The 12,530-nt window shown below is 41.7% G+C and overlaps 1 long non-coding RNA gene across 1 annotated transcript; it reads right to left on the minus strand.

The window, feature by feature from the left end:
* Positions 1 to 3,597: 3,597 nt before the first annotated feature.
* Positions 3,598 to 10,777, minus strand: LOC134498233 (uncharacterized). The gene is made up of 3 exons (XR_010068011.1): positions 10,419 to 10,777; positions 8,256 to 8,358; positions 3,598 to 3,893 (listed from the first exon to the last, which is right to left on the minus strand). It is a non-coding gene; the product is annotated as an uncharacterized LOC134498233 (long non-coding RNA).
* Positions 10,778 to 12,530: the final 1,753 nt, after the last annotated feature.

Consider the following 12,530-nt stretch of genomic DNA (forward strand, 5'->3'; position numbering starts at 1 on the left):
AGTCTCTCCCCGCCTGAACAATAACCTAAGGGAAAAATTGCGAGAAATGGCTATTTTGACACATTGCCCGACATGGCCTCCACAGCAGACGTACAAAGAAGGGGAAAATCAAGTTCTGCGTTGTTTTAGCAATCCCATGCGAGTTCAGAATAGACATCCAAAGGCAATCTATGACACCGGTTTAGTTTCTTGCATCGTCACAGGGAGGCCTCATCTCTCTCACTCCTGAGCCCTATTAATGTGAAGGCAGAATTCCACTTTTATACCTCAAGTTTGCAGCCCAGTCAAAGACCAGATCTGAAAGAGTGTTGAGGATTCATGTTCTGGTTGGAAAGGAGAATCCGGAAAGCCAAGTATTTTCATGACTCTCTCTCTGTCTGAAGAGAATGCTAAAGAAAATGTACAGAAAAATCGCTATCTTGACACATTGCCCAACATGGCCTCTATAGCAGACGAACTAAGAAGGGGAAAGTAGAGCTCTGTGTTGTTTTAGCAATCCCATACGAGCTCAGCATTGACATCCAAAGGCAATCTATGACACCGGTTTAGTGTCTTGCATCGTCAGAGGGAGGACTCTTCTCTGTAACATAGGAGTTATATGAGACCTAATAATGTAAAGGCAGAATTCCACTTTTATAACTCAAGGTTGCAGCCCAGTCAAAGACCAGACCTGAAAGAGAGTTGAGGATTCATGTTCTGATTGGAAAGGAGAATCCGGAAATCCATGTATTTTCATGACTCTCTCTCGTCTGAAGAGAACGCTAACTAAAAAGTTCAGAAAAATTGCTAATTTGACACATTTCCCAACATGGCCTCCACAGCAAACGTACAAAGAAGGGGAAAGTAAAGCTCTGTGTTGTTTTCGCAATCCCATGAGATCTCAGAATTGACATCCAAATGCAGTCTAGGATACTGGTTTAGTTTCTTGCGTCGTCAATAATTGAGTATTATTCAATAATACAATTCAATATTCAATATTATTGAAACAGTATTATGTTATGGTTCCAATGCTGCCACTGTTGTTCATTCATATATATAAAGAATTATTTCCAAATACTGTTTTCTAGTGCAGCCATCTATGATTCTAGACCTCAAAGGTGGATATAGGGAGCACAGGCAGAGTATGGGCTGGAGTGTCCTTGTCAGTTCTTCATACCTCCATAAGGTGGGCAGAGACACAGATGGTTTTGAAAGATGTTTACGTTTGAATGGTTGAAGGAGCTCCATAGGAATTACTTGTCAGCATTGAAAAAACTATGAAGTATCCAATCAAGTGTCATAGCATATGGCTAACTAATATATGCTAATCCTGAAAATGCTGAGTAGAGGAATTCTTGGTTATTACATGGATGTGAAGGGGGGGTGGGAGACCAAGACACACTTACATTGAAACAAAAAATGATTTATTGACAGATAACAGTACCAGAAGGCAATGGCCTGCAGAGGGTTTACCGACTACATTCATGTTATGTATATTAAAATATATGATGAGGGTAAATTAAATGAGATCACACTTATCTACACAGTTAACACCTTAAACAGCCAGCTTTAGAATCTGCCCCTAAATTATTTTTACCTAGCCATTATCAGAAAAACCTTGGTTCCCAGCACTAACTACAATTCGTAGTTGTCAGGTAGTCTTTGCAGCCAGCTTGCTATTCAATTTCACTTCGGTTTGTTGCTTCAGGCAAAGTGGTGGATCCCAGGTGCCTGATTAATTTAGCCAAATCTACAGTGCTTGTTAAATCATTTCACTAGATTTGCAAGACTATTTATAATATTGGGGTGCAAATTAAATCCTCAGAAATCCTCCTATGGATGGAAAACTACAAGGAACTTCTACAACTGGAATGTCAAAAAACTTCCATATTGTCGCCAAGAAAATAACATGGATGCCTTCAGATTCATCAGAAGTTGAGTTTCCTTTGGGGGAGACTTTTAACTTTTTATCCCTTTAAAGTATTATTATTTTTACAGTTCTGAGCATCTTGAGCTATTCCTTTACACCTTTCTGTCACTTTCTACCTGGCTCCAATAAACATTAATACTCTTTGTCTCCTTTGAAAAATCCATCTTCTATTGTTACATGTTCACAGTATTTAATTGTAGCAACTCAGGAGGGGCAAAAGTCAGTTTCTAATAAGAGACAAAATAACATCTCCATCTTCCTCTACTAAAATGTCACCAATTTTATTATCCATAAGCAAATATAACTTGCTATACACTTGTAGTACAATTGTTATGTTAATGGATATAGTCCATTAACATAAAACATGACTTCTTAAATCATGATTTATTGGGTTTATTTTGTGTAGAGTGTGTATGTGTATATATAATCTATGGCTCAGTGAAACTTCAAATAAATCACAATAGTTCATCTAAAACTACAAGCTGAGGTGACAAAAAATAGAACTGAAAGTTTTTAAACTATTACTTGTGTCCATGCTGAAAGAGAAGATAGGCAGGAACCATGTGAGTCTGATCTGCTCCCAAGGCTCGTTCCTGTTACAATAAATTTCAGATCATAACAAATGAATGCAACCACTAATTTTATTTCACATTTCTAATTTTAAAATATTTTCCATTTCAAGATAAATTCTCTACACTTCTGTTTACATAGTTTCAAAAGAGAAAAGAAGAGTATCCATCCATAATATGTGTTATTCATATTAGAATATGCAGACTGTGTATTACATGATTCTGTAAAATTACATGCTATAATATATGCCTTAAATTACATTAATAGTTTAGACTGCTTCTGAATTTCCTGAATATTTATTATTGATACAAAAAGATAAGTACTTTCAAATCATTAAGAGCTGATGTTCAGCTGCAGGTCATTGAAGATGTGCCTAACTTCTCAACTTCCCATATCTGTACCTTTAAATGACTGCATCAGATGCTAACGTATCTTGTGCTGGCCTATAGTGTGCTCAAACCTGGCTTGGCCTCTTCCAATTAGCACAACAGAACTAAAATGCATACTTCACACAACCACCTTTGATGAAAGGACCGAGGGGGCCAAAAAGCTAGACAGAACTGTGGACCAAAGCCCTGCCCCTTTGAACATGCTCCAACATCACACAAATATACAACTTGGAGCTTCGATCCAAGCTGCACCTGCCATTTTGGCCCCTTGGTTTCCCACTGTAGATGTCACTGCTATTTTGATTTAACTTTTATATAGGGACAGTTTATGAAAAAGATTGAACAAAAAGTGTAAAAGTGAGCAGACAGAAGATGGATTTTCCTGCAAGTACTGTTCTCTTTCACAGAGCCACAATATGAATCGATCTGAAGTGAAGGAGGCTCAACATCTAGGGATCTTTATCATAGGAAAACAATGGTGTGTAAAAGCACGTTCACTGCTGGATTTCATCTCACTTGCTTTCAGGCAGCTTTAGTGATGATTTGGTTCCTCTTAAAAGTGCCAGTCCCCATCCAAAGAAAGTTGCAACAACCGTGATTCCAATGAGACTAAATCTCTCTCTAGAGAGAGAACTCCTGTAGCTGAAGGAAGAAGGGATTTCCACCCATACATGAATTGTCGGCGCATGAACACAAAACAGAATACAAGTTAAGTGAAGGCAGCAGAGATAACTTCATATGCTGTATTTACAGTACAACCCTTTGCATCTATAATAGTCCCAGAGGCTACAATCTTAGACATTTATCTTGCTAACAATGAAAACATCTTCTAGGTACATTTCAGAATGTCATCTTTCATTTAGAAATGGTCTATCATATTTTATGCTCAAATGCTTAATGTGGATAATATTTTTGAAATATCTTATTCTAAAAGAACATACAACTTTCAGATATAAATAAAGATAGCTAGAATATCTGAGCACATGCTTGATCAGAGTTCATTAATGATTAGTAAGTCCATGTGGCTGCAAAGGAAAGAAATAAAAACTCTTAGAAACACTAATGTGAAAAATAACATCCCCTCAGCTAAAACCCCACAAAATCAAGAATTCTAAACCATTTGAATTTCCATTATCTCAGAAGTAATTCAGTAAATGCTGATAACCATAAAGTTAGCATATGACTGCAACATTTGTCACCCCACTAATCACCAGGATTAATCTGGCTGGCTGAGGGGCATGTGTTTCCTTCTCCCTCCCCACTCCATAGTGCCTCTCCTGAAACTGCAGACTTAGTAGAAAGGAGCAACTATCTCAAGTAGAAGAGGTATACCATTCTTTACTCAAGGATTTATGGTAATCTGGGAGGTTCCTCCCAGAACCTCCAAATAACTCTTAGTATTTTCTGGTACTCTGACAAAAAAATGGGGAGCTACAAAACTTTTTATTTATACAGAGAGGGAGGGAGGGAAGGAGCTGTTTCTTTTTTGATCTGGATTTGTTACATATACATTTAAATTAATTCAAATGAACTCTAAACCAAAATCTATTTCATTCATGTTTTGCTTTTGTATTGTTTAATTTTATTTCAGTCTGGGAGAAAAAAAAATCTCTGACTGATTTGGGTGGGATGCATCCTTTATTTCATTGTCTGTCAATCAGTGGTATTTTGGTATTTCCAAAGAATGAACTGGAGTTTGAAAAGTGTTACAGGTAGTCCTCGACTTACGACCACAATTGGAACCAGAATCTGTCACTAAATGATGCAGTCGTAAAGTGAGATGTCACATGACTACATCGCTTAGCAATTGCAATCCCAGCGATTCCCTGTTGCAGTCATTAGCTGAGTGCCCACCCCAAATCCAAACCGTTCCAGGCTTGGTCCCTCCCAGCCCCGAGCTTCAGTAAGGTAAGGGACTGCCTCCAACTCCCTTTTGGCCGCCCTGCACCCTGCCTTGCAGGGCAGCAAGCAGCCTCTCAGCCACAGCACAGCATGAAGCATTCCAAAGGGAGCCACATGGAAGAAATGTCTGCCAGAGAAGCTGGGTCCGAAAAGGAGACAACAGAGGCAGTGAGGCGCTTCTGCTTCAGCCGTGGCAGCTGGGCAAAAAAGACGGTCAGTGTGGGGAACTGGAGAGAAGGAATGAGGACTGGGGCAGCTGCAGCTTCCTGGGGTGGCTTTCTGCGGCTGAGCTGGGGTGGCTGCAGCTTCGTGCTGTGCTGTGGCTCGGGGGCTTCTTGCAGCCCCAGAGCCACGCAGTTCTGGGGCTGCTTGCTGCCCCACAAGGCAGGGTGCAGGGCAGCCAAAAGGGCAGAGATGGGGAGGGGAGATAGAGGGTGGGGGGAGTTGAAGCGCCTCTGTGGTCATAAGTGCAGGAGTGCTGCCAAGTGCCTGAATTTTGATCATGTGACCATGGGGGCAATGCAACGGCCATAAGTTTGGGCACTGGTCTAAGTCACTTTTTTCAGTGTGTTCATAACTGTGAATGAATGGCCGTAAGTCAAGGACTACATGTAAATTATATTACATAAATTATAAAATAAATTTAAAACCGAAATTGGGAGGAAAATGTCCATTTAGTTCTAAGTCTACTCTGGATATCAAATACCTATCCAGTTTTGTATTCATATAATCACACATATAATGTGTTGTAGTCTTTCAGACTTAGGACTCACAAATTCTTTGCTCCCCAGTGTGAACCATTTCATCAGTGGGAAATTTATTTTAGTCTGTTTCTTCTGTCAAATTCATCTGACATTCGCAAAGTCTGCAAGCTCACAGAAAGTTCCATGGCATTTCTCCTAATACTCACGTTTTGTGACTGCCCTTTTCCTAGTATAATTTTTTCAGCTATTTTTTTTGAATATATTCATTTCTCCACATAGTTTTGATAAGCACGTTATTGCATTTTTTCAATTATGAACCACGTTACATTTTGAAAAATGAAGATTATTGTGTAAGGACATTCCCCTCCCCACCCACAAGTCCTGCTGTGCTGCTGCATCTTTGCAAACGGGAAGGCACTGTTCCTGGGAGGGATGAGTGAAGAATATTGGGAGTGTAGATGTGAAGGTCATCCCAGAGATAGAGCAACAGCAATAGAGAAAGATGCTGGAGGTGGAAGATCACTTTAGTGACAATGGCAAAGGCATAAATGTATACTGCACGAGAGAAGGCAAGGTAAATCACTCTTGTATTTTTTCCCTAAAAGAACCACATGGATAGAAAATATAAACTGATTGATGATATAGTGCCAGATGAGGTAGGATGGCACTCAATATGCTACTAGGAAGAGCTGAGGAATCTGTAAGACTTCATTGATAACCCTTTAACAGGATGACCATTCAAGTTTATGTTGAAACCACCAATGCAGAAAAAGAGTAGGTTATGAGTTTTATGATCAAATTCAATTTGAAATCGACAAAACGTGCAAGCAAGATGGACTGCTTATAATTGGAGACTTGAATGACCAAGTTGGAAACAATGAAGAGGAAATTGTAGTTGGATTGTATGGCTTAGGAAACTAAAATGAAGTAGGAGATCCATGTCAATTTCTGCCACTTCATAGCTAACACAGTCTTCAAACAACGACACCCTATACATGGACATCACCAGATGGAGTATATAGAAAACAAATTTATATTATTGCTACAAGGAGGTGGAGGACCTCAATTACAGCATCAAAGACATTCAAAGGCATGGCCAGGTACTGCCTGTGGGACAGACCACCAACTGCTCATGTGCAAGTTCCAAGTTAAGCTAAAGAAGAAAAAGAAAGCCAGTCAGTTTCCATAATATGATCTTGAACATATACCCACCATTCACCCATCAAGGTGAAGATCAGGAATTGCTTTGAAGTCCTGAACCTCATTGACAGAGACTTAGAGGAATTATTCAATGAACTTAAAGAAGTCATTAAGGATGAATATGAAGAGAGACTGCCAAAAACGAAGAAAAGGAAAGAAAACAAAAAGGATATTGGAATAAACCGCAAAAATTGCCACAAAGAGAAGAGAAGCCAAAGCCAAGAAAAAACAAAAAACTCAGGAACTTAACAAAGAGTTTCAGAGAAGTGTTAGAAGAGACAAGCAGCAATATTACAACATCTTGAAGAGCAGGTGGCAGTCGTGGCCAGGAAGGCCTTTGCTCAACTTTGTGTTGTTATGCCCCTTCCTGGATCAGAAGCCCTCTGGTCAGTCACTCATGCCCTAGTCATCTCCCATATAGACTACTGCAATACACTCTACACGCGGCTACCCTTGAAGAGTATCTGGAAGCTACAGCTGGTTAAGAATGTGGCCGCACGAGCAGTTTTAGGAGCCCCAAGGACAGCACATGTAACACCTTTGCTGTGGGAGCTGCATTTGGTGCCAGTTGGCTTCTGGGTCCAATTTAAGGTGTTGGTCATCACCTTTAAAGCCCTACATGGCATGGGTCCAGGTTACTTAAGGGACCACCTCTCCCCCATTACATTGACCCGTCCCACCTGGTCAGGCAAAGAGGGCATGTTACAGACCCTACCGATAAGAGACTGTTGATTGGCGGGGCCCAGGAAGCGGGCCTTTTCTGCTGTGGCCCCTGCCGTGGAATACTCTTCCCCCAGAGATGAGGCAGGCCCCCACTCTCCCAGCCTTCCAGAAAGGGGTGAAGACCTGGCTCTGCCATCTCGCTTGGGGTGGGAGGAGGGGTAATCAACCCTGGGGGTGATCAGCGCCCTCATGAATTACATGAATTTAAATTAAGAACTTTTAATATCTCCATCTTGGATTTTATATTTATATTTTATTTAAAAATACCGTTTTTAGGGTGTGCTTTTAAAATTGCAGGAACAAGGATCAATAACCTGTGCTATGCTGATGCCACTACCCTGATAGCTGAAAATGCAAAGGATCTGCAATCTCTAGTAATAAAAGTCAGGGAGCACAGGGAAAAAAATGGACTAAAATTAAATATATATAGACAAGAGGTAAAATCACCAGCCTGAGAAGTGACAATGAAGATATCAAAGTGGCGGCTAGCTTCTGCCTTTTAGGATCAACCATCAACAGTAAAGGAACAAGCAGTTGAGAAATATGCTGCAGACTAGCACTTGCTAGGGCAGTCATGAAGGCCTTGGAAAAGACCAGCAGCAAGGTGGCTGGGCTCAGTTACGGTGGCAATGGGTGCACCATAAGAAGTCCTGAAAGGGACATATTGTCATGGAAAAAACCTATTGATGTGGTTGCTAAGAGCTGACAATGAACTCATGGCACATAATCAATCAAGAATATTCCAGTGTACATATATGTTTAGGAAACTGTGAATTGGATATATTTGTACAAAAATTCAGAATGAACAAGTATTTCCTGAATTCTTACCTAATGGAATGTGCCTTGGATAGAACTTACCTTTAACCTTAGAATAACATGGTGAACAGTGCACTGTGTTCTTGTAAATCCAAATACTATCTCCTGCCTTCAGGTTTTCTAAAGTTGCTTTGCAGACTTCACACTTGAAGACATGGAATTAAACAGAAAACTTTACTTGTAAAAGCAAGCCAAAGAACAACATACCTGTCAAGTCATTTTTAATACCTGACTGTAGCTTGCCTAACATCTCTATCTCACTGGAATTTTAGGGTGAATTAAAAGATTTCAGAGAAATTCAGTGTCTATGCTTATTTGTTTTCTGTATGAAAGTGCTTTATTATTGGGCTAATCTACTGAACTAACAGTTTAATCTTCCCTTTTGGCAACCTAACTTCACAATTACCCTACATTCTATTATGCTAAAGATCAATGATAAGGAAATGCTTTATATCAAAGCTTAACATTCATTCAGTTTAGTGTCAATGCAGCAAGCAGTGGTGCTCCAAAATCTCAAGATGTTTAGTATCTCTTACTCCTTGATTATTTAACTGGATACACCAAAAGGACCTTCAGCAAAGGACCTTCAGCAAACACATACCTTGTTACTGAATTTCTATGTGCTCCCATGAACAGAAGCATGAGTTCAGAGTACCCTAACTGCATTCAATTCAGACCCATCTTTTCTTCTTCTGGATGAGCTCCCCAAACCTGATTTAGCAAGTTTATAATGAGTTGGAACTAGTATGTCCAAACATGAACAAAATGTGTTTTAAACATGATTTGCCCAAACAATCCCATTTTAAATTATGGTTTACTCAGATAAACCATAATAAACAATGCAGATATAATCAGTTGAAAACTGAAACAAATTCTTCTAATCCCTTCTTTATGGCCATGTCAGAGTTTTCACCTGGATTCTTATAGAATCAAAATACCACCATTCACATGCAAAATATTAATCTCTTTAGGAAAATCTGATTGTCAATAGATGTACAAAAACCAACATTAGAAAAAAATTCTCAGGGATCTGAAAAACTCCAACATCCTCATGTGGACTAAGCTTGCTTTAGTGAGCACAGAATATTGTCTTTGGGACACAAAATGCTGATTTATTTTCAGTGGGAAGAAAAGGGAGGGGGAATAGAAAGCAGTACAGGTAGTCCTCGACTTATGACCATTTGCTCAGTGACCAAAGTTACAACAGCACTGAATGAATGCTGGTTACGATCAGTCCTCAGAATTCCAGCCATCCTGGCACCCCTGCGGTCAAGTGATTGTGATCTGGGAACTTGGCAACCAGCTCACACTCACGACTGGTTGCAGTGCCCCACGATCATGATTGCCATTTGTGACATTCTCTGCTGGCTTCCCCAGAAAGTCAATGGAGAAAGTGGCAGGGAAGGTTGCAACTTGCTGGGCTAAGTCTCCCCCATCTGTGGGACCCTCTCCCAGCCCCTCTGTGCTTGCACCACACTGGCCACTTGTGCACCCTCCCCAACCCTCGCCGTGTCCCCCTTGCCCCATGCACCCAACCCTCACTGCATCTCCCTCGCACCTTCCCCCACCTGGCAGCAGCCACTTGCTAGGGCAGTCACGAAGGCTAGCCTAGGATCTGCAACTTCCTGCTGGCTTCCCTACTGATGTGGTTGTGGGAAGTTGCCTTGCCTAACAACTGTGGGATTTGGGGTTGCTGTTGCTTTATGACTGCATTGCTTAGCAACGGATTTTCCAGTCCCAATTGCTAAGTCAAGGACTACCTGCATCCTAGGAAAGGTATTTTTGCCTGAATACCAAATTTCCAGCATTCTAGATCCCACACTGGCTAATCAGATTCTTTCAGAAAGCTCACATGCAGGCGATCAAAGATCTTTTACACTAGCAGGGGTGTGCAAAATGTTTCATCACAGAGTATTTCAACCTTGAAATGGCCCATTCTGGATGTTTTAGACTTTTAAGGTTGAACCATTGTAGAAATTCCAAGCTCAGAATGGTACTTCCAAGGTAGAATTTTCTGCATTATCCCCTAGTGCACAGCATCCAAAATATGCTGACTTGGATTCTGCATTTTGCTGCAGGCCATACAATATTTAGTTAATACAAACTTACTAATGTTTAGGGGTGAAACTGTGTGCTAATAGGACACAATCCCAACTATTTGCACATCTGCCTATTTTAGGACAATCAGTGAAACTGCATTCTTACCTTGAAGCAAGTTGCATGACAGCAAATCTGTAGGGCTTTCAGAATCATCTTAGTATCTGTGCCCAATGGCTTCCGGCAATAGGTGCACAATTCTTTTTCAATAACAGTCCTTTTTAAGAAAAAGGTATAGGTTGTTCATAATTATTGGAAGAACTAGTACACACAGCCACTAGTGATGTCATAAGGTGTTAGCATCCTCAGTCTCACACTTGTCCTAAACCATGATCTAACTATGTGGATAGTAAATGTCCTAAGGGAAATGCAGGCTAATCCAGATAGTCAGTTTAAAATAAGCTATTTGCATTTTAGCCTTGGTGAAATAAGCTTGCAACTTCCAGTGTCATGGACAGATACAATATTTGACAGTTCCTGCTTTTCTCTGAATGCAGCTTTTTCTTCAGGTTCAACTCAGCTCTTGGTGACATGGACACAGAGTTTTTTTTTTTAACAATACAGAAGTGGTTTGCCACTAGCTTCTTTTGGGATGTTTTTAATCTGCCCAGTCTAGACAATAGCTCTGGTAGTTGCTGCCACCAATATAAATTTAACTTGACAAACACTCATTCATATAGCTCCAATATAGTAATTTTCAGTGAAATCAATACACATGAACTGTAATACATTCATGTGTGAACTCAGAAAAGCCTTACTTATCGGAAGTAGAATAAACGGTTTTAATAGATCTTCTGGGATCGCAGTCTTCAGCAGCAGCACAAGGAAGGTGGCTGCAATATAACAAATCTGTTCTAAGTGAATAATACTTTAAAAAAAAAGTTACTGTTCAAATGTACACAAGGGAAAATGTCCAGAAGGGAAAGCATAACATCAGATAAAACAAAAGTTAACACATAAAGCCAGAAAAAAAGAGCTGTTTATTTATTTATTTTGCAAAGAGGGCACAAACTTTATTTTTGCAAAACTCTCATTATTTTCAGTGGACCTCATGCAGAAAAAGAATTGTACCCAAAGTGGATTGTTATTAACAGATTTCTAAATCATAAAAATACATATTAAAGATGCAATTGATTATAAGGACAATATAGACACAAGATAAGAGGAATTGAGGAAATATGAATAGTTTACTGTTACTTTGAGAACCAACGTGTCATGAGTGCCGTTGAGCTAAAGTAATCAGCGCAATGGCACTCATGACAATGACAAGGAAATAGGTGAAGGGGTACAAGTTAAGTAGCCATCAACCCACAACGACTAACGGCTAACAAACAATAGATAAACGGATCACGGAGCCACCCAAGCCATCAGCAGCAATACCACGGGGATCGCCCAGCTGAAAGCAATCAGCAGAAGAATGAAAACCTGAGGATGGGCGATCCTAGAAACCCTCAACCAATGGCAGGGCAACGCATGGGACAAAGGGGGGTGACGTGACCGAGAGCGAGGGGGCGCTGACCGGCGCGGGGTATTTAAACCCCGCACCGGCGCGCTCCTGTCACTCTCAGCTTTTTCTAACAACGTTGTACCTATCCTGAAATAAACCAGAGCCTGCTTTGCAACCCAGTGTCTGAACGTTATTCAGAGGTAGGCAGCGCATGACATAAAGCTGAGAGTCATAAACTCAGCCTCGCCGAGCCCCACCGGACGACAACGAGCCGCGGGAGGAGTAGACGGCGAGAAGACCAGCAAGATGAGGCCGGAACGGCGCGGGCAAGGAGGGCGAGCCGCGCGGCAAGAGACAGAGGAGGACCGACCGAGGCCAGAGGCACCGCGGACTCCCGGAGCCATGGACGCCCGCCCCACCCGACCCGAGCCTCAGCTCCAACCCCAAGGGGAGATGGCGACGGAGGCAACCCGACCGCGGGAGGGAGCAGCACGACTTCCGAAACCAGCGGAGGACCCCGCGCCCCACATCGCACCCCAGCAACGGGCGTGGAGCGACAGCCCCACGGTGCTCGACACGGAGGAGGACGACGGAGACACCCATCAGACGGAGGAGGAAGCGGACCCGCGGCGGAGGGACGATGAACCCCCCCCCCCCGAGGACGCGCCAACGGAACCGGCCCCAGCGGCGGTGCGGGCTGTGGACGAGGAGGCACGAGCTGAACTCGCGGCCATGCGGGCTCAGCTGACGGAACTCCGGACCATGCTCCAGGC

This window comes from Candoia aspera, chromosome 5 (assembly GCF_035149785.1).
Source record: "Candoia aspera isolate rCanAsp1 chromosome 5, rCanAsp1.hap2, whole genome shotgun sequence".
Classification (NCBI taxonomy): Eukaryota; Metazoa; Chordata; class Lepidosauria; order Squamata; family Boidae; genus Candoia; species Candoia aspera.